The 23,831-nt window shown below is 42.1% G+C and overlaps 1 non-coding gene across 1 annotated transcript; it reads left to right on the top strand.

The window, feature by feature from the left end:
* The first annotated feature begins 9,231 nt into the window (after nt 1-9,231).
* Nucleotides 9,232-9,350, top strand: LOC132453108 (5S ribosomal RNA). The gene has a single exon (XR_009524587.1). It is a non-coding gene; the product is annotated as a 5S ribosomal RNA (ribosomal RNA).
* Nucleotides 9,351-23,831: the final 14,481 nt, after the last annotated feature.

The raw sequence follows: 23,831 nt of genomic DNA, 5'->3' as shown, positions 1-23,831 counted from the left end.
TATTTATTCTGTAGTGAAGGACCTCTTAGCCTGCTTCACTGTGTGATTTTTCTATTTTATTTTACTTTGTATTATTTTATGTATGTATGTATGTATGTATTGCTGGTTACTTTATACACTTTATTTTATTATTGTATCTTTTATATTGTGTGGGCTGCTGTCGACTCATTTTTTCCATGTTCATTTATTGAAATATTTCGTCCTCCAGTCCTCGTGGGTTGAATGACTGAACATGCTGAACCTCTGCCCGAACCACATCCGTCTGAACAGTCAAATCCCAACAGCTCCTTCGTCAGCTCAGGGTTCGAGCTCCTCACGTGATTGGCCGGTTGCCTGAGCACTATTCTACGTTGTGTGAGCCCCTGATGCAGGAAGAGGAAGTAGAATCAAAAGAGGAAGGAGCTACGAGATGAAGTGAAGCCTCATCAATCGGTACGTTCACTTCTATGTTTATCAGAGCTTTTATTGTTCATTTAAAGCTTGGTTAACACAGGAAGTCGTTTTTATAGTTCAACTTTTAACGTTATCGCTCTGTCTGCCTCCCTTTGCGTTACTCTGTGGCTGTTGGTCTGTCGGACGGCCCGACGGACAGACGATGACCAGATCCAGGACTCCCCTTCTCCTCTGCCTCGCCGCTCTTCCTCTCTGGCTGCCGGTCCTCTGTTCCTCTAGCGGCGGGGCGGCGGAGACGGTCGCCACGGCAGCCAATCAAGAGCCTTCTCCACGGCGACCGCCAACCCCCGGCGCCGTGGTCGCACTGCGAGAGGTCCGCCGCGACAACACCCCCACCGCCACCACCACCTCCACCGCCACCACCTCCACCGCCACCACCTCCACCACCCCCACCTCCACCTCCACCACCCCCACCTCCACCTCCACCGCCCCCACCTCCTCCACCTCCACCTCCACCACCCCCACCTCCACCTCCACCGCCCCCACCTCCTCCACCTCCACCTCCACCACCCCCACCTCCACCTCCACCACCCCCACCTCCACCTCCACCACCTCCACCTCCACCCCCACCAGCCCCACCTCCTCCACCTCCACCACCCCCACCAGCCATCCTCCGCCACCACGACTGCGAGGCGTCGGCCGCCGCCAGCCCGGCACAACGACCACCCCACCTACACCCACACTGCACGGGGTCCGCCGCCGCAACACCACCACCACCGTGACCCCACCTCCACCCACACTGCACGGGGTCCGCCGCCGCAACACCACCACCACCGTGACCCCACCTCCACCCACACTGCACGGGGTCCGCCGCCGCAACACCACCACCACCGTGACCCCACCTCCACCCACACTGCACGGGGTCCGCCGCCGCAACACCACCACCACCGTGACCCCACCTCCACCACCATCCCCGCCACCGCAAGGTGACCGCCGAGACGACACCACCACCTCCACCCAACCGCCAACAGCACCACCAGAAGGGGTCCTCCACCAAGAAAACACCACCACCACCACCACCTCCACCCAACCGCCATCCCCACCACCAGAAGGGGTCCTCCACCAAGAAAACACCACCAGCACCACCCAACCTCCTCCACCACCACCACCAGAAGGGGTCCTCCACCAAGAAAACACCACCACCACCACCACCTCCACCCAACCGCCATCCCCACCACCAGAAGGGGTCCTCCACCAAGAAAACACCACCAGCACCACCCAACCTCCTCCACCACCACCACCAGAAGGGGTCCACCACCAAGAAAACACCACCAGCACCACCCAACCTCCTCCACCACCACCACCAGAAGGGGTCCACCACCACCACCGCAACCCCACCCCTGGTTTGGCGAACACAAACATCTCCACCCCGAGAGATCCCAGCAGAGAGCCCCAGACCGCGGACCACTTCCCAGGCCGTCCGACGACCCCCCCCCCGCCGCGGACCCCCCCCCCCGCCCCGGACCCCCCCCCCGCCCCGGACCAGCGTCAGCGAGGTGGGCTCGTTGCTCGGCGACACAGACGGTGGAGGAAACGCCACAGGCGTTGCCGCGGTGACCGTCGCCGTGGACAAAGGGCGCGCGGGGCGCGGGGGGGAGGGCGGGGGGTCCTCCTGCCCGCTCTCCTCCGGGAGGGCGTGTTTCCTCACCCTGTGGGCGCTGGCCCTGGCCGCCGCGCTCTTCCTCGGGCTGACCATCTTCCTCTGGGTGCGTCTGTCGGCGCGCGGCCAGCTGGCCCGGGGGGGGGGCTCCTCCTCCTCCGCCCCAGCCCCCAGGGAGGCCGCGCCGGGCCAGGGGGACATGTGGGCCGTGCGCCGGTCGTCAGTGGGGGAGCGGGCCGAGTTCTGGTACGCCAGCCCCAGGACGGCGAGGAGGAGGGAGGAGGCGAGGACATCGGAGAGGGAGGGGGAGAGGGAGAGGAGGGGAGGGAGGAGGGGGGTCGCGGGAGAGGAAGAGGGCTCCGAGCTCATGACCCAGCCCAGAGTGACCTTAGAAGATATCAGTGATTTCTGGAACGTCAACGGGAGGCCGGCGACACAGGGGCGAAGTGACAGCAGAAATGAATACATGTATTATTAATATTCTTCGGGCAACCTGCTTCATGCAAAAAAACAATTGTTGCCAACTACTGCATTACGATTGGTATTGGTCTTTATCCTGCGGACCAATCACAGCACGAGATGGACTGTCTCAATGTGTGATCAAGTGTAACTTAATTTGTTTTCATGGTGTAGCCTGCATGTAACATGTTGATTAACATGCGGTAATATCTATGTTAATATAGTGATTGTTTTATGTCCTGTTATATTGTGAAATGAAATTCTATCTCCCAAGTTTTGTTTTTTTAAATGTCCTCATCTAATACTAGTGGTTGCTACGGTAACAGTCCACTCAGCTCTACTGCGTTCATCTTATCAGGGCTGAGGGTCAAACGTTTCCTGTAACGCTCGGGACCTTCCGAGAACTGACCGGCCTCTTCATGACCTAAAAAATGACGGCCGCTGTTGACGTAAGTATCGGTTCAGGTTGAGTCAAAAGGCGTGACACCTGTCCTCATCATGTCTGACAAAACAGGATGCCTACGTCCGATTGATCAACAAAATGTTTATGCATGTCTGTGTGCGTGTGCGTGTGTGTGTGTTTATGCATTTGTGTGTGTGTGTGTGTGTGTGTGTGTGTGTGTGTGTGTGTGTGTGTGTGTGTGTGTGAGTGCATTTGTGTGTGTGTGTGTGTGTGTGTGTGTGTGTGTGTGAGTGCATGTGTTTGTACATGTGTGTGTGTGTGTGTGTGTGTGAGTGCATGTGTTTGTACATGTGTGTGTGTGTGTGTGTGTGTGTGTGTGTGTGTGTGTGTGTGTGTGTGTGTGTGTGTGTGAGTGCATGTGTTTGTACATGTGTGTGTGTGTGTGTGTGTGTGTGTGAGTGCATGTGTTTGTACATGTGTGTGTGTGTGTGTGTGTGTGTGTGTGTGTGTGTGTGTGTGTGTGTGTGTGTGTGTGTGTGTGTGTGTGTGTGTGTGTGAGTGCATGTGTTTGTACATGTGTGTGTGTGTGTGTGTGTGTGTGTGTGTGTGTGTGTGAGTGCATGTGTTTGTACATGTGTGTGTGTGTGTGTGGGCGTGTGTGTGTGTGTGTGTGTGTGTGTGTGTGTGTGTGTGTGTGTGTGTGTGTGTGTGTGTGTGTGTGTGTGTGTGTGGGCGTGCATGTGTTTGTACATGTGTGTGTGTGTGTGGGCGTGTGTGTGTGTGTGTGTGTGTGTGTGTGTGTGTGTGTGTGTGTGTGTGTGTGTGTGTGTGTGTGTGTGTGTGTGGGCGTGTATGTGAATATGAGCTATTATCTTTCAAACATGTTGAATTGAATGGTTGGTATGACTGCTATAATATGAAGGCCCCTCATTCAGTGTTAATAAAACCAAATAGTGTGTGAACACCACCAGACCGTTCTGTCGGGTAAACGCCCTGAACCACCGGCGGAACTTAAAACTGAAACCTGAGGGCAGAAAGCGACACTACAATGTTTTTTTTCCAGGAGTTGCGATCAGCCTACATTTTAATACCCACAAAATGACATTTCTGTTGTGTCCATTGGTACAAGGTTAAAGAGTCAATGGGATTCAGAGTATACTTTACTGATCACAAGGAAAATGCTTACTATCGCTGGTGCTCTGCTCAAAGATAGAAATAATACTTATACAAGTCAAAATAAATACCTAAAAACTAAAATAACAGCAAATATAACCGTAAGGAAAAGTTGAAATATAAAAGATAACAATGTGTACACCAAATGTACAGGATATATATGCAATGTTTACTAACATTTAGAGGTACTCTTCCATCCACAATATGATGTATTTGCAAGTAAAAATGTTATACGTTAGTGACAGAAGAGAAGAAAGGGGAATGCAATTTAAAGCTTTGTTTCGTTTTGCCTCAAATTATTTTTGAATCGTCTTTTTAATTATTGAATAGGTGAATAAAAAAATAAAAAAATACAAAAGAAGTAAGCCTTGATATGCATTCACAGGCCAAAGGCAAAGCTGACCCCAGCGACCGGCCTTATCATCGATTCGCAGGAAACTTGGTATCAATGAGATCCCTTATCCATTTTAGAGAGAATCTGATTCACGGTTTGACATTGCCGCATTGCCGCTCATGAGGCAAGGCAACTTTATTTATATTGCACTTTTAACACAAGAGGCCGACTCAAAGTGCTTCACGTAGAAACATCGTCGTACAATAAAATGAAATAATCAAATAAAAGAGATGTGCAAATTTTGATTTCCACATAAGTCAGTTCTTTTTTAATTTTATTAAGAGGCCTTATATACATTTCAATTAGATGTATCCAAAGAACATCTACATCAAATGGTGTATAATTTAGACCGGTTGTTACTTTTGATGTACATCAAAATGTATCGAGGTGCATCTTACAGCTACAGGAAGAAAACCTCTTCAGCATGTTAACCAAGGCCTTTGTACCGACTTTCAGACACGCTCGTCCATCAGTGCTGATCGTTTCACTCTGATCACAAATTATAGCGCACCCGTTGGCGAAGCTTTCACAAACCTTTTAAAGACCTGCCCTCCAGGATGCATTTAACTTGAGACACCTTTTCTCGTATACCCCATTATAACAATCGTTATCGACAGCCACTGTTAATACCTATTTGAATATATTCCCCCCCTTGACATCTGCTGTGATTCCAGTGAAGTTCTTTTACATTCGGACTGTGGTAGGAGGTTGTATTGGTGCGAGTTCCAGCATTAGTGTTGTGGAAGCTACTCTATAGATGTACAATGTATGAATTATATACTTTACAGGTTGAGGAAGAGCTAAACATGCAACAATGTTAAAGTGAGAGTCTTCACAAAAACAACGAATGAAACAAAACAACACTGAAGACATGCTGTGTAAACGGTGTTTGTGGCATGAAACAACAAAATAAAAAAGATTTTCTGAACTGTCGTATAACGCCCGTGACAGTCTCCACCATGTCTAACATTGCGTCATGTTTTGCTGACAAACAGAAACATTACATGCAGAATTGGGTTCCGTGTAAAGATCAACTTCTCCTTTCGAGTGTGGGACCAACAGTCAATATAAGAGCATCAACAAATCTCTTTCCTCTCATTACTCACTCTACCTCAACTTGCACATAGTGAAACAGGGCGCGGCAGTGTGAGGACACAGGGGCGAGAGAGAGAGAGAGAGAGAGAGAGAGAGAGAGAGAGAGAGAGAGAGAGAGAGAGAGAGAGAGAAAAGAGAAGTACGAGCAGCGGTGCACGGTAACACACAGAGACACGTGCACACTGAAGTGTGTTGGGCTGTGTCTTGATGAGCTCGGTGATTCAACTTTTCTGCAATCGAAGACTTTGGGGGTAAGTCCACTCTCTATTGAAGCTATGGTTCTCTTAGTGTATGCTGGGGATCATTGCATTTGACGGAAAAGGCATATTGTATGGTTGTCGCTATGCGTGGTTCTCGTTGGCACGAATAAGCACAACTTCCTTAAAGTGAAGTGGTGAAGAAATAAAGAGTCAAAAGCAAAGGAGAACAAATTGCTGCACACATTCTACGCTCCCTATTTCATGATTCATATTTCTCCCTGTGTTAAATAATACAATAATTGGCTAAACTTTCCTTATCTGCAGGCCACAGGACCGCCTGGTTGATGACAGTGTCGAGATTCTGAGCCCGGTCCCCGACAAAGGCGCCTCTAAAAATAAGAAGAAAGGTGAAGGAGGGAGGAACTCAAGAAGTCAGAGTCTTTTCCGGCCCCGTCGCTCAAACGCTGTCGAATCCGATTGTTGCCACGATAATAGGCCTTCCCAGTGACAAGTCGGCATGACGCTTTGCTGTGCTGAGAAGATACCGAACTTTACTCTCTAACTCCTGACAGAGAGAGAGAGAGAGAGAGAGAGAGAGAGAGAGAGAGAGAGAGAGAGGTGCAACAATTGCCGAAGGAACACTGCAAAAGGACTTAAACCCTTAAACAAGGAGGAGAAGATCAGACTTTTTGTCAGAATTCATTGACTACGTCGAATCATGTCGTCTGCAAATGCAGGTTGGTTTCTTTCCCCGCTTCGAATTCTGCTTCCACTTCTCGCTCTCCCCTTCCTCCTTACACCAGAGGCCGATCTCACCACCCCAACTGCAATCATCCCTAGCACCAAGGAACCGTTCATGCAAACGGGCCGACCAACGATCGGTACGACCGGACTGCCCACCGTGACTGTAACGAGTGAAGAACCAACCACAGGACTAGGAGTCCAAGAGATACTATTACAGACCCAGGGGCCTGAGTCAGCCTCTACAACGCCCGGGCAAGCCACTCTCCAGAGGTCAGAGAACCACACCGAGGCATTGACTCCCGCCGCCACTAGTTTAGATACCACATCCCATGTTCCCGAGGCTGAGGCCCCGCCCACGGCGAGCTATCACACGGAGGCTCTCGTGAGGTCAACCAGCGCGAGGCTCGAGTCCACGGAGGCAGCAGCGGTAGTCTCTGAGGCCACCGCAGCCTACGCCACACCCATCCTCGCAACCACCGACACCAGCCCCGGCCGCGCGGCCGCGACGACCTCAGGCTCTCAAACCCTCCGCTCCTCGGAGGCCTTCGCCACGTCTCGCAGCAGCGCGGCGGCTCCGGATACGCCCACGCCCACGCCCACGCCCACGCGACCCCCCTCCGCCACCGTCGGGTGGTGGAGGTTCTTCTCCGTCCTCACGACCCCCTCCCCCACCTCCCCCCCCGTCGAGCCAGCCTCCAGCGGCGTTTGGTCCACCCGGCCGCCCCTCATCCCTGTGACCCTGACCCCTACCCCGGGCGTGCCGGGGGCGCAGAAGTTCCCCGTCCTCTGGACCGCGCTGGTGGTCCTGCTGGCCGTGGCCGTCCTCGTGGGCGCCCTCTGCCTGGGCGTGTGCGTCAGGCGGAGGATGAAGCGGAGCCGGGTGCTTCACTTCGGGAGCCGCGGCTCCAGGAAGAACAAAGGGAAGGAGGGCGACGCCTGGGCCGGCCCGGTGGCCATGAGCAGCACGGCTGCCACGGCGACGGCGAGGGACGAGGCGGGGGACGAGGAGGAAGAGAAGAGGAAGGGCGGGGGGGAGGAGGAGGTGCTGCTGAGCACCTTTGGGGTGGACGGGACGGGGAGAAGCTCCCCCAACGGGAGGAGGGGAGCGGGGAGGGCAGAGGAACCACCGATGTTGTTCATCGATGAAGACGAGGTGGAGGTGGAGGCAAAAGCTGGCGCAAACAACCTGGAGGGCGGAGGAGGAGGAGAGGAGAAGGAGAAGGAGAAGGATGGTAAAGGACTCAATGGGAATGAACAGACGAATGGAGGCACTTCATTCTGCTACATCACGGCGGTCTGAAGTGCTACTAGGATGGAACGTGATGATGATGTTGCAGCAGACTGGTATTTTTCGATGGACTTCTACTTGCTGAAACCTGAATTGCCTCTGTACATAGCCGTACACCTCTAGTTCTGTATATAGTGCTTTTCGTGCTTCGAAATGCTTATTTTTCCCTTAAACTTGGGGAAGACCCTTTACAATTTTTTATCAGATAGAAATCATAGGTGTCAAATACTCTTATTACAATCCTTTCTAGTTTTGTATTCATACATTGAATAAAAGCAACGCATATTTACTCAAGATCCATGCAAACTTTTATATCGACAGCCTTCTGTACTTTGTATAGTTTTGCTTTTCGTTCGTTTCTTTTTTAAAGCAAGTAGGCCTCATATTTCATAAAAGAATATGCAATTATTATGAAAGAGCATTGTCAAATTGAAAATGTATTGATTATAGTTGAAAGAAAGAAAGAAAAAAGAGCTTTCATGAATAAAATATAATACTGCGATACAGCAAGAGTAACCTGATGCTAAGGTATATTTTTTGTCACAAAATAGTAGTCTTATGTCAAAGGTTTTTCACAGATTACTGATCAGCCTAAATTTTCCCCATTTTTCCTATTTACATCCAAGCAAAAAGTCGGAAAAAAACTGTGTCTCTGCTTCCCACATTGCCGCCCAAAATGCTGGTATGATTATTGAATAAAGTATTTCAGACCGTGTGCGAGTGTGTGTGGATGATGGCTGGTTTAGGAAGTACTCTGGTGTGATTTATTTGTGAGACTAATATGCTTAATATTTTGAGTAATATTCATGTTCATATTCATGTAATATTAATGTTAAGCATATTGACAGTCTCACTTCGACGGTCGATCTTTGAATATTGATAACGGTGTGTACTTTTTTTTTTTTTTTTTAAGTAGGCCCTACTTCCGTCGCGCCTAGGTTGTTGTTGTCACGCCATGGTGTGGTTCTCCGGGCTGCAGCTGGACCCTACTCGGTTTAGGCAGCGTCGGACTCGGGCTCGGCTGGGGCTCCACCTGTGCACACTGAGTAATCAGTGTACAGAGTTTAAACCAGCCGTCTCCACAAACACTCGGGTAGAGTTCTACTATGGCAACACGGAGCACCAGGCCATGTATCAGCCTTAAACCGGCTTCAACGTCAGCTCCGTGCCTGTGTCCGGCGTTTGTAGAAGCCAAATAAGGCAACCTAGGTTGCGTGTGGAATGCCACATATCCATCGCTACACAGTATTTGGTAAATACCCTTTGGTTGAACTCATATTTAAAGCACTTAATTATTATTTTAAAAACGACAGGGAGTTTTGGTGTAAAACAAAATCCTTATCTAAATGAAACTAAGATTAGCGTTCCACCCCATATTTCGTGTGCTCCTGTATAAAATGTTGTTTGGCGACAGCATAAGTTGCTTACGGCCATACCACCCTGAACACGCCCGATCTCGTCTGATCTCGGAAGCTAAGCAGGGTCGGGCCTGGTTAGTACTTGGATGGGAGACCGCCTGGGAATACCAGGTGCTGTAAGCTTTTTCTTTTTCAACTCGAGCTCATTGCCTCCAATAGCCTACCGTCGCCTGATCTTCACAGCCGACCGTTTGGGAGAATTTAAGCAACATACAGAGACGGATAACGTCTCTCCAAACTAATTTTGTTAAACATGCGGACAGTATAGTGAGACTGCCGACAGGGAGCACCAGAGAGCTGCAACGAAAGTCACTTTTCTTTAACTTTCTCTCGCACACACGCACAAGCGACCACACAGTGTATTTCAGTTAAATAATTAATTAATTAGTTACACTTAGACGTCGACATGGATAAGTAATCCTACTGAATCAATTACTGCCGTTTCTATTGAACTAATCAATGTTTTTGTAAAATTGTAAGCAGCTTTCTGTGTTTGACTTGGAATGAATAAATTAACTCTGTGTTTTATGAATTGACTTAGCATGAAAATTTGTATGACTTAAAAATAAAATTTGACCTGTAAACTGATAAACTCATAACTGCAAATACGATTTTGTGGATGGATTACAATCCCATCAGCTACTTTAGCTTACCTGATGTCGTTGATACATAAACCAATATCATCCCACTGCAGACGCAAATGGGCGTTAGGGTTAGGGATAGGGTTAGGGTTAGGGTTAATTAATTAATTATTTAACTGAAATACACTGTGGTCGCTTGTGCGTGTGTGAGAGAAAGTTAAAGAAAAGTAGAATTAACCCCCTTCTTATTCTTATTCTTCGACGCCTTTCTCGCTGTACTGTATTAAAATGTCAAAGTGTACTACTCCGAAACCATGTAAATAGTGTTGTAAATAAGCTTCCAAAGCTTTTCAAATCTTATTTGGAAAATAACTTCACATGGTGTGTCTTTTTACAATTTATTCGTTACCAGCATTCGTAGTGTTGATCAGCAGTGAAATAGTCCGCTATAAGACGTTGACGTCGCTTATGGCGCGTTTCCACTGCTGGGTGCGGAACGGATCGGTTCGCAAATGTGCGGTACGGGTTGCGTTTCCACCGCCAAAAGTGGGCGTGACCCGGACTTAGCTGTACCAGTTTTGGCCTCGTTTTCAGTACTCCTCCGTTGGGGTACTGAAAACGAGACGAGACGAGACGCCTAAAGGGGTCCCGGGAAATTCTAGCTACACACCCCCTCCATTGATTGGTCGACAGAATCATCACTTCCGGGCGACGTGGGGATAAAAACAAACAAACAGTAGCCTCGAGGTATTATTCTTTACAATTAACATGTTGCGTAAAACGCTTGCTTGGGCGAACAAGGAGGTGGAGACGTTCGTCTGCATTCTTGGGGAGGAAGACGTTGTTTGCGATGTTTACGTAGCTGCCGCGGCGATCGACATCCGGCGACCTCGGATCGACAACGCGACCTCGGAACTGAGCTGGGCTATACCGCCCCCTCCCTACCGCACCTTTGCGAACCGATCCGTTCCACACCCTGCAGTGGAAACGCGGCATTAGCAACCGAAGAAGCTGGGGTTGACAAGTTACCAGACTACTACCCATGCAAGTGAAGGGAGCGTTCAAAACCCTCATTGTTAAACATGAATTGGCTGAACAAATGAAATTGTGCAGAGAATTATTTCCATTGGTCATTCTCAGTGGCGGCATGTTGGTGGGGCACAGTACACACAGTACACACAGTACACACAGTACACTCCACTGCACAGTGGTGCATTGGAGTACAGTGTTACCCCTTATGTTATTTTCTTGACGACCAATAAAAAACGACAGTGTTACCCCTTATGTTTTTTTTCATGACGACCAATAAAAAACGACAGTGTTACCCCTTATGTTATTTTCTTGACGACCAATAAAAAACGACAGTGTTACCCCTTATGTTATTTTCTTGACGACCAATAAAAAACGACAGTGTTACCCCTTATGTTTTTTTTCATGACGACCAATAAAAAACGACAGTGTTACCCCTTACGTTTTTTTTCATGACGACCAATAAAAAACGACAGTGTTACCCCTTATGTTTTTTTTCATGACGACCAATAAAAAACGACAGTGTTACCCCTTATGTTTTTTCATGACGACCAATAAAAAAACGACAGTGTTACCCCTTATGTTTTTTTTCATGACGACCAATAAAAAACGACAGTGTTACCCCTTATGCTTTTTTTCATGACGACCAATAAAAAACGACAGTGTTACCCCTTATGTTTTTTTTCATGACGACCAATAAAAAACGACAGTGATACCCCTTATGTTTTTTCATGACGACCAATAAAAAACGACAGTGTTACCCCTTATGTTTTTTTTCTTGACGACCAATAAAAAACGACAGTGTTACCCCTTATGCTTTTTTTCATGACGACCAATAAAAAACGACAGTGTTACCCCTTATGTTTTTTTTCATGACGACCAATAAAAAACGACAGTGTTACCCCTTATGTTTTTTTTCATGACGACCAATAAAAAACAACAGTGTTACCCCTTATGTTTTTTCATGACGACCAATAAAAAACGACAGTGTTACCCCTTATGTTTTTTTTCATGACGACCAATAAAAAACGACAGTGTTACCCCTTATGCTTTTTTTCATGACGACCAATAAAAAACGACAGTGTTACCCCTTATGTTTTTTTTCATGACGACCAATAAAAAACGACAGTGTTACCCCTTATGTTTTTTCATGACGACCAATAAAAAACGTCAGTGTTACCCCTTACGTTTTTTTTCATGACGACCAATAAAAAACGACAGTGTTACCCCTTATGTTTTTTTTCATGACGACCAATAAAAAACGACAGTGTTACCCCTTATGCTTTTTTTCATGACGACCAATAAAAAACAACAGTGTTACCCCTTATGTTTTTTCATGACGACCAATAAAAAACGACAGTGTTACCCCTTATGTTATTTTCTTGACGACCAATAAAAAACGACAGTGTTACCCCTTATGTTTTTTTTCATGACGACCAATAAAAAACGACAGTGTTACCCCTTATGTTTTTTTCATGACTACCAATAAAAAACGACAGTGTTACCCCTTATGTTTTTTTTCATGACGACCAATAAAAAACGACAGTGTTACCCCTTACGTTTTTTTTCATGACGACCAATAAAAAACGACAGTGTTACCCCTTATGTTTTTTTTCATGACGACCAATAAAAAACGACAGTGTTACCCCTTATGTTTTTTCTTGACGACCAATAAAAAAACGACAGTGTTACCCCTTATGTTTTTTTTCATGACGACCAATAAAAAACGACAGTGTTACCCCTTATGCTTTTTTTCATGACGACCAATAAAAAACGACAGTGTTACCCCTTATGTTTTTTTTCATGACGACCAATAAAAAACGACAGTGATACCCCTTATGTTTTTTCATGACGACCAATAAAAAACGACAGTGTTACCCTTATGTTTTTTTTCTTGACGACCAATAAAAAACGACAGTGTTACCCCTTATGCTTTTTTTCATGACGACCAATAAAAAACGACAGTGTTACCCCTTATGTTTTTTTTCATGACGACCAATAAAAAACGACAGTGTTACCCCTTATGTTTTTTTTCATGACGACCAATAAAAAACAACAGTGTTACCCCTTATGTTTTTTCATGACGACCAATAAAAAACGACAGTGTTACCCCTTATGTTTTTTTTCATGACGACCAATAAAAAACGACAGTGTTACCCCTTATGCTTTTTTTCATGACGACCAATAAAAAACGACAGTGTTACCCCTTATGTTTTTTTTCATGACGACCAATAAAAAACGACAGTGTTACCCCTTATGTTTTTTCATGACGACCAATAAAAAACGTCAGTGTTACCCCTTACGTTTTTTTTCATGACGACCAATAAAAAACGACAGTGTTGCCCCTTATGTTTTTTTTCTTGACGACCAATAAAAAACAACAGTGTTACCCCTTATGCTTTTTTTCATGACGACCAATAAAAAACGACAGTGTTACCCCTTATGTTTTTTTTCATGACGACCAATAAAAAACGACAGTGTTACCCCTTATGTTTTTTTTCATGACGACCAATGAAAAACAACAGTGTTACCCCTTATGTTTTTTCATGACGACCAATAAAAAACGACAGTGTTACCCCTTATGTTTTTTTTCATGACGACCAATAAAAAACGACAGTGTTACCCCTTATGTTTTTTTTCATGACGACCAATAAAAAACGACAGTGTTACCCCTTATGCTTTTTTTCATGACGACCAATAAAAAACAACAGTGTTACCCCTTATGTTTTTTCATGACGACCAATAAAAAACGACAGTGTTACCCCTTATGTTTTTTTTCATGACGACCAATGAAAAACAACTGTGTTACCCCTTATGTTTTTTCATGACGACCAATAAAAAACGACAGTGTTACCCCTTATGTTTTTTTTCATGACGACCAATAAGAAACGACAGTGTTACCCCTTATGTTTTTTTTCATGACGACCAATAAAAAACGACAGTGTTACCCCTTATGTTTTTTTTCATGACGACCAATAAAAAACGACAGTGTTACCCCTTATGTTTTTTTTCATGACGACCAATAAAAAACGACAGTGTTACCCCTTATGCTTTTTTTCATGACGACCAATAAAAAACAACAGTGTTACCCCTTATGTTTTTTCATGACGACCAATAAAAAACAACAGTGTTACCCCTTATGTTTTTTTTCATGACGACCAATGAAAAACAACAGTGTTACCCCTTATGTTTTTTCATGACGACCAATAAAAAACGACAGTGTTACCCCTTATGTTTTTTCATGACGACCAATAAAAAACGACAGTGTTGCCCCTTATGTTTTTTTTCTTGACGATCAATGAAAAACAACAGTGTTACCCCTTATGTTTTTTCATGACGACCAATAAAAAACGACAGTGTTACCCCTTATGTTTTTTTTCATGACGACCAATAAAAAACGACAGTGTTACCCCTTATGCTTTTTTTCATGACGACCAATAAAAAACAACAGTGTTACCCCTTATGTTTTTTCATGACGACCAATAAAAAACGACAGTGTTACCCCTTATGTTTTTTTTCATGACGACCAATGAAAAACAACTGTGTTACCCCTTATGTTTTTTCATGACGACCAATAAAAAACGACAGTGTTACCCCTTATGTTTTTTTTCATGACGACCAATAAAAAACGACAGTGTTACCCCTTATGTTTTTTTTCATGACGACCAATAAAAAACGACAGTGTTACCCCTTATGTTTTTTTTCATGACGACCAATAAAAAACGACAGTGTTACCCCTTATGTTTTTTTTCATGACGACCAATAAAAAACGACAGTGTTACCCCTTATGCTTTTTTTCATGACGACCAATAAAAAACAACAGTGTTACCCCTTATGTTTTTTCATGACGACCAATAAAAAACAACAGTGTTACCCCTTATGTTTTTTTTCATGACGACCAATAAAAAACGACAGTGTTACCCCTTATGTTTTTTTTCATGACGACCAATGAAAAACAACAGTGTTACCCCTTATGTTTTTTCATGACGACCAATAAAAAACGACAGTGTTACCCCTTATGCTTTTTTTCATGACGACCAATAAAAAACAACAGTGTTACCCCTTATGTTTTTTCATGATGACCAATAAAAAACGACAGTGTTACCCCTTATGTTTTTTTTCATGACGACCAATAAAAAACGACAGTGTTACCCCTTATGTTTTTTTTCATGACGACCAATGAAAAACAACAGTGTTACCCCTTATGTTTTTTCATGACGACCAATAAAAAACGACAGTGTTACCCCTTATGCTTTTTTTCATGACGACCAATAAAAAACAACAGTGTTACCTCTTATGTTTTTTCATGACGACCAATAAAAAACGACAGTGTTACCCCTTATGTTTTTTTTCATGACGACCAATAAAAAACAACTATCACACCCCTGTCAACGTTTTTGCAGGGATCCGAACCTGAGCTGTTTAGAGTGTTAACCTCCGAACTTAACAATGCACCATCAAGACACCATATAAAGTCATCACAAAGGTTATACTTGTCTTTATAATTCGCATGAAATAGAGATAAGAGTCTTCCAACAGATGACATCTACCAGACTTGAACCCCGGTCTCCAGGGGCCTAGGCAGAGTGCACTCCACTGCATCAATAAAGAGGATATACATGACATTAAAATGTATGTGTGTGTTTCTATTATTTCCCTTATGCTTTTTTTCATGACGACCAATAAAAAACGACAGTGTTACCCCTTATGTTTTTTTTCATGACGACCAATAAAAAACGACAGTGTTACCCCTTATGTTTTTTTTCATGACGACCAATAAAAAACGACAGTGTTACCCCTTATGCTTTTTTTCATGACGACCAATAAAAAACAACAGTGTTACCCCTTATGTTTTTTCATGACGACCAATAAAAAACAACAGTGTTACCCCTTATGTTTTTTCATGACGACCAATAAAAAACGACAGTGTTACCCCTTATGCTTTTTTTCATGACGACCAATAAAAAACAACAGTGTTACCCCTTATGTTTTTTCATGACGACCAATAAAAAACGACAGTGTTACCCCTTATGTTTTTTTTCATGACGACCAATGAAAAACAACAGTGTTACCCCTTATGTTTTTTCATGACGACCAATAAAAAACGACAGTGTTACCCCTTATGCTTTTTTTCATGACGACCAATAAAAAACAACAGTGTTACCCCTTATGTTTTTTCATGACGACCAATAAAAAACGACAGTGTTACCCCTTATGTTTTTTTTCATGACGACCAATAAAAAACGACAGTGTTACCCCTTATGTTTTTTTTCATGACGACCAATGAAAAACAACAGTGTTACCCCTTATGTTTTTTCATGACGACCAATAAAAAACGACAGTGTTACCCCTTATGCTTTTTTTCATGACGACCAATAAAAAACAACAGTGTTACCCCTTATGTTTTTTCATGACGACCAATAAAAAACGACAGTGTTACCCCTTATGTTTTTTTTCATGACGACCAATAAAAAACAACTATCACACCCCTGTCAACGTTTTTGCAGGGATCCGAACCTGAGCTGTTTAGAGTGTTAACCTCCGAACTTAACAATGCACCATCAAGACACCATATAAAGTCATCACAAAGGTTATACTTGTCTTTATAATTCCCATGAAATAGAGATAAGAGTCTTCCAACAGATGACATCTACCAGACTTGAACCCCGGTCTCCAGGGGCCTAGGCAGAGTGCACTCCACTGCATCAATAAAGAGGATATACATGACATTAAAATGTATGTGTGTGTTTCTATTATTTCCCTTATGCTTTTTTTCATGACGACCAATAAAAAACGACAGTGTTACCCCTTATGTTTTTTTTCATGACTACCAATAAAAAACGAGTGTTACCCCTCATGTTTTTTTTCATGACGACCAATAAAAAACAACAGTGTCACCCCTTATGTTTTTTTTCACGACGACCAAAGAAAGACGACAGTGTTACCCCCTCGTTTTTTATTGGTCGTCATGAAAAAAAACATGAGGTGTAACACTGTCGTTTTTTATTGGTAGTCATGAAAAAAAGTCGGCATGAAAAAAACACACTTTTTTTTTTATTGGTCGTCTAGAAAAAAACATAAGGGGTAACACTGTCGTTTTTTATTGGTCGTCAAGAAAATAAACATAAGGGGTAACACTGTCGTTTTTTATTGGTCGTCATGAAAAAAAACGTAAGGGGTAACACTGTCGTTTTTTATTGGTCGTCATGGAAAAAAAACATAAGGGGTAACACTGTCATTTTTTATTGGCCGTCATGAAAAAAAACATAAGAGGTGACACTGTTGTTTTTTATTGGTCGTCATGAAAAAATACATGGGGGGTAACACTGTCGTTTTTTATTGATCGTCATGAAAAAAAGCATAAGGGGTAACTCTGTCATTTTTTATTGGTCGTCATGAAAAAAAGCATAAGGGGTAACGCTGTCGTTTTTTATTGGTCGTCATGAAAAAAAGCATAAGGGGTAACACTGTCGTTTTTTATTGTTCGTCATGAAAAAAAACATAAGGGAAAATAATAGAAATACACACATACATTTTAATGTCATGTATATCCTCTTTATTGATGATTGATTTTTGTGAATTGTCATCCCCTCAGTGGTGCAGTGGAGTGCACTCTGTGCATTGTTAAGTTCGGAGGTTAACACTCTAAACAGCTCATGTTCGGATCCCCGCAAAAACGTTGACAGGGGTGTGACAGTCTATTTTTATTGGTCGTCAGGAAAAAAAACATAAGGTGTAACACTGTCGTTTTTTATTGGTCGTCAAGAAAAAAACATAAGGGGTAACACTGTCGTTTTTTATTGGTCGTCATGAAAAAAAACATAAGGGGTAACACTGTCATTTTTTATTGGTCGTCATGAAAAAAACACAAAGGGTAACACTGCTGTTTGTTATTGGTCGTCATGAAAAAAACATAAGGGGTATCACTGTCGTCTTTCTTTGGTCGTCATGAAAAAAAAGATAAGGGGTAACACTGTCGTTTTTTATTGGTCGTCAAGAAAAAAACATAAGTGGTAACACTGTCGCTTTTTTATTGGTCGTCATGAAAAAAAAGTATAAGGGGTAAAACTGTTGTTTTTCATCAATCATCATGTGAAAATAACATAAGGGGTAACACTGTTGTTTTTATCAAATGAAACGTAAAGGGTAACACTGTCGTTCTTTATCTGTCGTCATGAAAAACCCATAAGGGGTAACACTGTTGAAATGTATCGAATAAAACATAGGGGGTAACACTGTCGTCTTGCTTTGGTCGTCATGAAAAAAAAGATAAGGGTTAACACTGTAGTTTTTTATTGGTCGTCATGAAAAAAACACAAGGGGTAACACTGTTGTTTTTTATTGGTCGTCATGAAAAAAAACATAAGGGGTAACACTGTCATTTTTTATTGGTCGTCATGAAAAAAACACAAGGGGTAACACTGTCGTCTTTCTTTGGTCGTCATGAAAAAAACATAAGGGGTAACACTGATGTTTTTTATTGGTCGTCATGAAAAAAAACATAAGGGGTAACACTGTTGTTTTTTATTGGTCGTCATGAAAAAAAACATAAGGGGTAACACTGATGTTTTTTATTGGTCGTCATGAATAAAAAACATAAGGCGTAACACTGATGTTTTTTATTGGTCGTCATGAAAAAAAAACATAAGGGGTAACACTGTTATTTTTTATTGGTCGTCATGAAAAAAAAACATGGGGGGTAACACTGTTGTTTTTTATTGGTCGTCATGAAAAAAAACACAAGGGGTAACACTGTAGTTTTTTATTGGTCGTCATGAAAAAAACACAAGGGGTAACACTGTTGTTTTTTATTGGTCGTCATGAAAAAAAACATAAGGGGTAACACTGTCATTTTTTATTGGTCGTCATGAAAAAAACACAAGGGGTAACACTGTCGTCTTTCTTTGGTCGTCATGAAAAAAACATAAGGGGTAACACTGATGTTTTTTATTGGTCGTCATGAAAAAAAACATAAGGGGTAACACTGTTGTTTTTTATTGGTCGTCATGAAAAAAAACATAAGGGGTAACACTGATGTTTTTTATTGGTCGTCATGAATAAAAAACATAAGGCGTAACACTGATGTTTTTTATTGGTCGTCATGAAAAAAAAACATAAGGGGTAACACTGTTATTTTTTATTGGTCGTCATGAAAAAAAAACATGGGGGGTAACACTGTTGTTTTTTATTGGTCGTCATGAAAAAAAACACAAGGGGTAACACTGTTGTTTTTTATTGGTCGTCATGAAAGAAAACATAAGGGGTAACACTGTCGTTTTTTATTGGTCGTCATGAAAAAAAGCATAAGGGGTAACTCTGTCGTTTTTTATTGGTCGTCATGAAAAAAAGCATAAGGGGTAACACTGTCGTTTTTCATCAATCATCATGTGAAAATAACATAAGGGGTAACACTGTTGTTTTTATCAAATGAAACGTAAAGGGTAACACTGTCGTTCTTTATCTGTCGTCATGAAAAACCCATAAGGGGTAACACTGTTGAAATGTATCGAATAAAACATAGGGGGTAACACTGTCGTCTTGCTTTGGTCGTCATGAAAAAAAAGATAAGGGTTAACACTGTAGTTTTTTATTGGTCGTCATGAAAAAAACACAAGGGGTAACACTGTTGTTTTTTATTGGTCGTCATGAAAAAAAACATAAGGGGTAACACTGTCATTTTTTATTGGTCGTCATGAAAAAAACACAAGGGGTAACACTGTCGTCTTTCTTTGGTCGTCATGAAAAAAACATAAGGGGTAACACTGATGTTTTTTATTGGTCGTCATGAAAAAAAACATAAGGGGTAACACTGTTGTTTTTTATTGGTCGTCATGAAAAAAAACATAAGGGGTAACACTGATGTTTTTTATTGGTCGTCATGAATAAAAAACATAAGGCGTAACACTGATGTTTTTTATTGGTCGTCATGAAAAAAAAACATAAGGGGTAACACTGTTATTTTTTATTGGTCGTCATGAAAAAAAAACATGGGGGGTAACACTGTTGTTTTTTATTGGTCGTCATGAAAAAAAACACAAGGGGTAACACTGTAGTTTTTTATTGGTCGTCATGAAAAAAACACAAGGGGTAACACTGTTGTTTTTTATTGGTCGTCATGAAAAAAAACATAAGGGGTAACACTGTCATTTTTTATTGGTCGTCATGAAAAAAACACAAGGGGTAACACTGTCGTCTTTCTTTGGTCGTCATGAAAAAAACATAAGGGGTAACACTGATGTTTTTTATTGGTCGTCATGAAAAAAAACATAAGGGGTAACACTGTTGTTTTTTATTGGTCGTCATGAAAAAAAACATAAGGGGTAACACTGATGTTTTTTATTGGTCGTCATGAATAAAAAACATAAGGCGTAACACTGATGTTTTTTATTGGTCGTCATGAAAAAAAAACATAAGGGGTAACACTGTTATTTTTTATTGGTCGTCATGAAAAAAAAACATGGGGGGTAACACTGTTGTTTTTTATTGGTCGTCATGAAAAAAAACACAAGGGGTAACACTGTTGTTTTTTATTGGTCGTCATGAAAGAAAACATAAGGGGTAACACTGTCGTTTTTTATTGGTCGTCATGAAAAAAAGCATAAGGGGTAACTCTGTCGTTTTTTATTGGTCGTCATGAAAAAAAGCATAAGGGGTAACACTGTCGTTTTTCATCAATCATCATGTGAAAATAACATAAGGGGTAACACTGTTGTTTTTATCAAATGAAACGTAAAGGGTAACACTGTCGTTCTTTATCTGTCGTCATGAAAAACCCATAAGGGGTAACACTGTTGAAATGTATCGAATAAAACATAGGGGGTAACACTGTCGTCTTGCTTTGGTCGTCATGAAAAAAAAGATAAGGGTTAACACTGTAGTTTTTTATTGGTCGTCATGAAAAAAACACAAGGGGTAACACTGTTGTTTTTTATTGGTCGTCATGAAAAAAAACATAAGGGGTAACACTGTCATTTTTTATTGGTCGTCATGAAAAAAACACAAGGGGTAACACTGTCGTCTTTCTTTGGTCGTCATGAAAAAAACATAAGGGGTAACACTGATGTTTTTTATTGGTCGTCATGAAAAAAAACATAAGGGGTAACACTGTTGTTTTTTATTGGTCGTCATGAAAAAAAACATAAGGGGTAACACTGATGTTTTTTATTGGTCGTCATGAATAAAAAACATAAGGCGTAACACTGATGTTTTTTATTGGTCGTCATGAAAAAAAAACATAAGGGGTAACACTGTTATTTTTTATTGGTCGTCATGAAAAAAAAACATGGGGGGTAACACTGTTGTTTTTTATTGGTCGTCATGAAAAAAAACACAAGGGGTAACACTGTAGTTTTTTATTGGTCGTCATGAAAAAAACACAAGGGGTAACACTGTTGTTTTTTATTGGTCGTCATGAAAAAAAACATAAGGGGTAACACTGTCATTTTTTATTGGTCGTCATGAAAAAAACACAAGGGGTAACACTGTCGTCTTTCTTTGGTCGTCATGAAAAAAACATAAGGGGTAACACTGATGTTTTTTATTGGTCGTCATGAAAAAAAACATAAGGGGTAACACTGTTGTTTTTTATTGGTCGTCATGAAAAAAAACATAAGGGGTAACACTGATGTTTTTTATTGGTCGTCATGAATAAAAAACATAAGGCGTAACACTGATGTTTTTTATTGGTCGTCATGAAAAAAAAACATAAGGGGTAACACTGTTATTTTTTATTGGTCGTCATGAAAAAAAAACATGGGGGGTAACACTGTTGTTTTTTATTGGTCGTCATGAAAAAAAACAAGGGGTAACACTGTTGTTTTTTATTGGTCGTCATGAAAGAAAACATAAGGGGTAACACTGTCGTTTTTTATTGGTCGTCATGAAAAAAAGCATAAGGGGTAACTCTGTCGTTTTTTATTGGTCGTCATGAAAAAAAGCATAAGGGGTAACACTGTTGTTTTTCATTGATCATCATGTGAAAATAACATAAGGGGCAGTCTCGCAAAGCCAGACCAAACTACAGCAAGTAGAATGGTCTGGAGCCACGCTACCTCGAGCCGTCTATCCGTGGGGAAACTGGGCGGGCCTGTTTTTATTTCTTTAAACCAATCACAATCGTCTAGGGCGGGGCTAAGCCCGGGAAGCAGCAGTTGTGTCCATGCAAAATAGTGCCGGGGGGGAAATTATTTTGACGGAACTTCTTGACGTTCAGAGGCTGTCAGAATTGGCTCAATCCCAAACGCCACAAAAAACCATTAAATATGTATGTCGCCTATGTGGAGATAATTTTATAGATAAAAAGAACAAACATCGTTTGATTCTTTGTCACGATGATTTCAAGCCACCATACACTTTGGCCCTTGAGGAGCTCACGGGACCTATAAAAACGAACGACGTTTTAACATTTATATGTGATTCTTGTAGAACACTACTAAAGAAATACCGTAGGAGCTATTGTGAAGTGGAACGGATCGGTTCATTGGTTAAATCCATGTCAAACGCTCATGCCGCTGTCAGAGTGAAACGATGCGCCAAATCCACACCAACCGGCGATAATCGTGACCGCAAACGCATCGTCCCCGGGGAGAATCCTGCCAGACGGAGTCTCCAAGGTAATGTCAAAATAGGCTATGTTGTGGTCCTACCATTGTAATGAAATCAGAGTCAGTAATCAGTAATTACATTATATTAAAATTAAACAAGATTGGATGTCTAGTTCCACAAACAATTTCGAAAACTTGTCTGTAGGCCTATAGCCATTTACCACCAACTGCTATTCATGTGTCTCTTTGGAAAACAATGTTATACTGTCCAGAGATGTGTCCACGGAAAGAGCCAAACATGCCAACTTTACAGCGCCGTCAAAGTCCTCTTCAAAACTCGCCATACTGCCTAGTTTTCGAGTTTGAGGGGGAGCACAATACTGTAACGTCAGCAACCGGAAGGGGAGGAGTCGCGGCCAAATCGGCCGCTTAGCAATAGACGCTGTCCACTTCCGTTCAGCCAGACTACATAAGGGGTAACACTGTTGTTTTCATCAAATGAAACGTAAAGGGTAACACTGTCGTTCTTTATCTGTCGTCATGAAAAACCCATAAGGGGTAACACTGTCGAAATGTATCGAATAAAACATAGGGGCTAACACTGTCGTTTTTACCAAATGAAACATGAGGGGTAACACTGTCGTCTTTCTTTGGTCGTCATGAAAAAAAAGATAAGGGGTAACACTGTTGTCTTTGTCAAATAAAATATAAGGGGTAACACTGTTGTTTTTTATTGGTCGTCAAGAAAAAAACATTAGGGGTAACACTGTCTTTTTCATAAAATGAAACCTAAAGGGTTAAAGGTGTAACACTGTAGTCTTCATGAAAAAAAACATATTTGAAAAAAAGAAAAAATGTGTCCTTGTCAAATAAAATATAAGGGGTAACACTGTTGTTTTTCATCAGTCATCATGGGAAAAAAACATAAGTGGTAACACTGTCTTTTTCATCAAATGAAACCTAAAGGGTAATACTGTATAGAATAGAATAGAATAAAATAGAATAGAAACACACACGCACACACGCGCACACGCACACACACACACACACACACACACACACACACACACACACACACTCAGATGGATCCGATCGGGATTTCCGTTGCGATGGGTTTCCTCTATCAGCGACTTATACAATAAACAAATTATATAAAACAAAACCCCTCTTTCATTTTAAAATAATAGTATGCAAATATGTTGAATAGGCCTCCATCTTTGTTATACTTTTAAAATGTTCCTATATATATAGCCTATTTTATAGCTTACACACTGATATTTTAAAGGCACCCAGTGCAACTTTATGTAAACATTCAATGAAAAATAAACATTCAATTTCTAGTCTTTTTTACACGTAGTAAGTTTCAATAACTCCATACCATTACATATCGACATTCAAGGAGCAAAGATGAGACGTCGTTGTGTGGTGAGAACTGATAGAAAATCGTAAAC

This window comes from Gadus macrocephalus, chromosome 2 (genome assembly GCF_031168955.1).
Source record: "Gadus macrocephalus chromosome 2, ASM3116895v1".
NCBI lineage: Eukaryota > Metazoa > Chordata > Actinopteri > Gadiformes > Gadidae > Gadus > Gadus macrocephalus.
The sequence above is the reverse complement of the archived record's forward strand: the minus strand, read 5'-3'. Positions and strand labels throughout refer to the sequence as shown.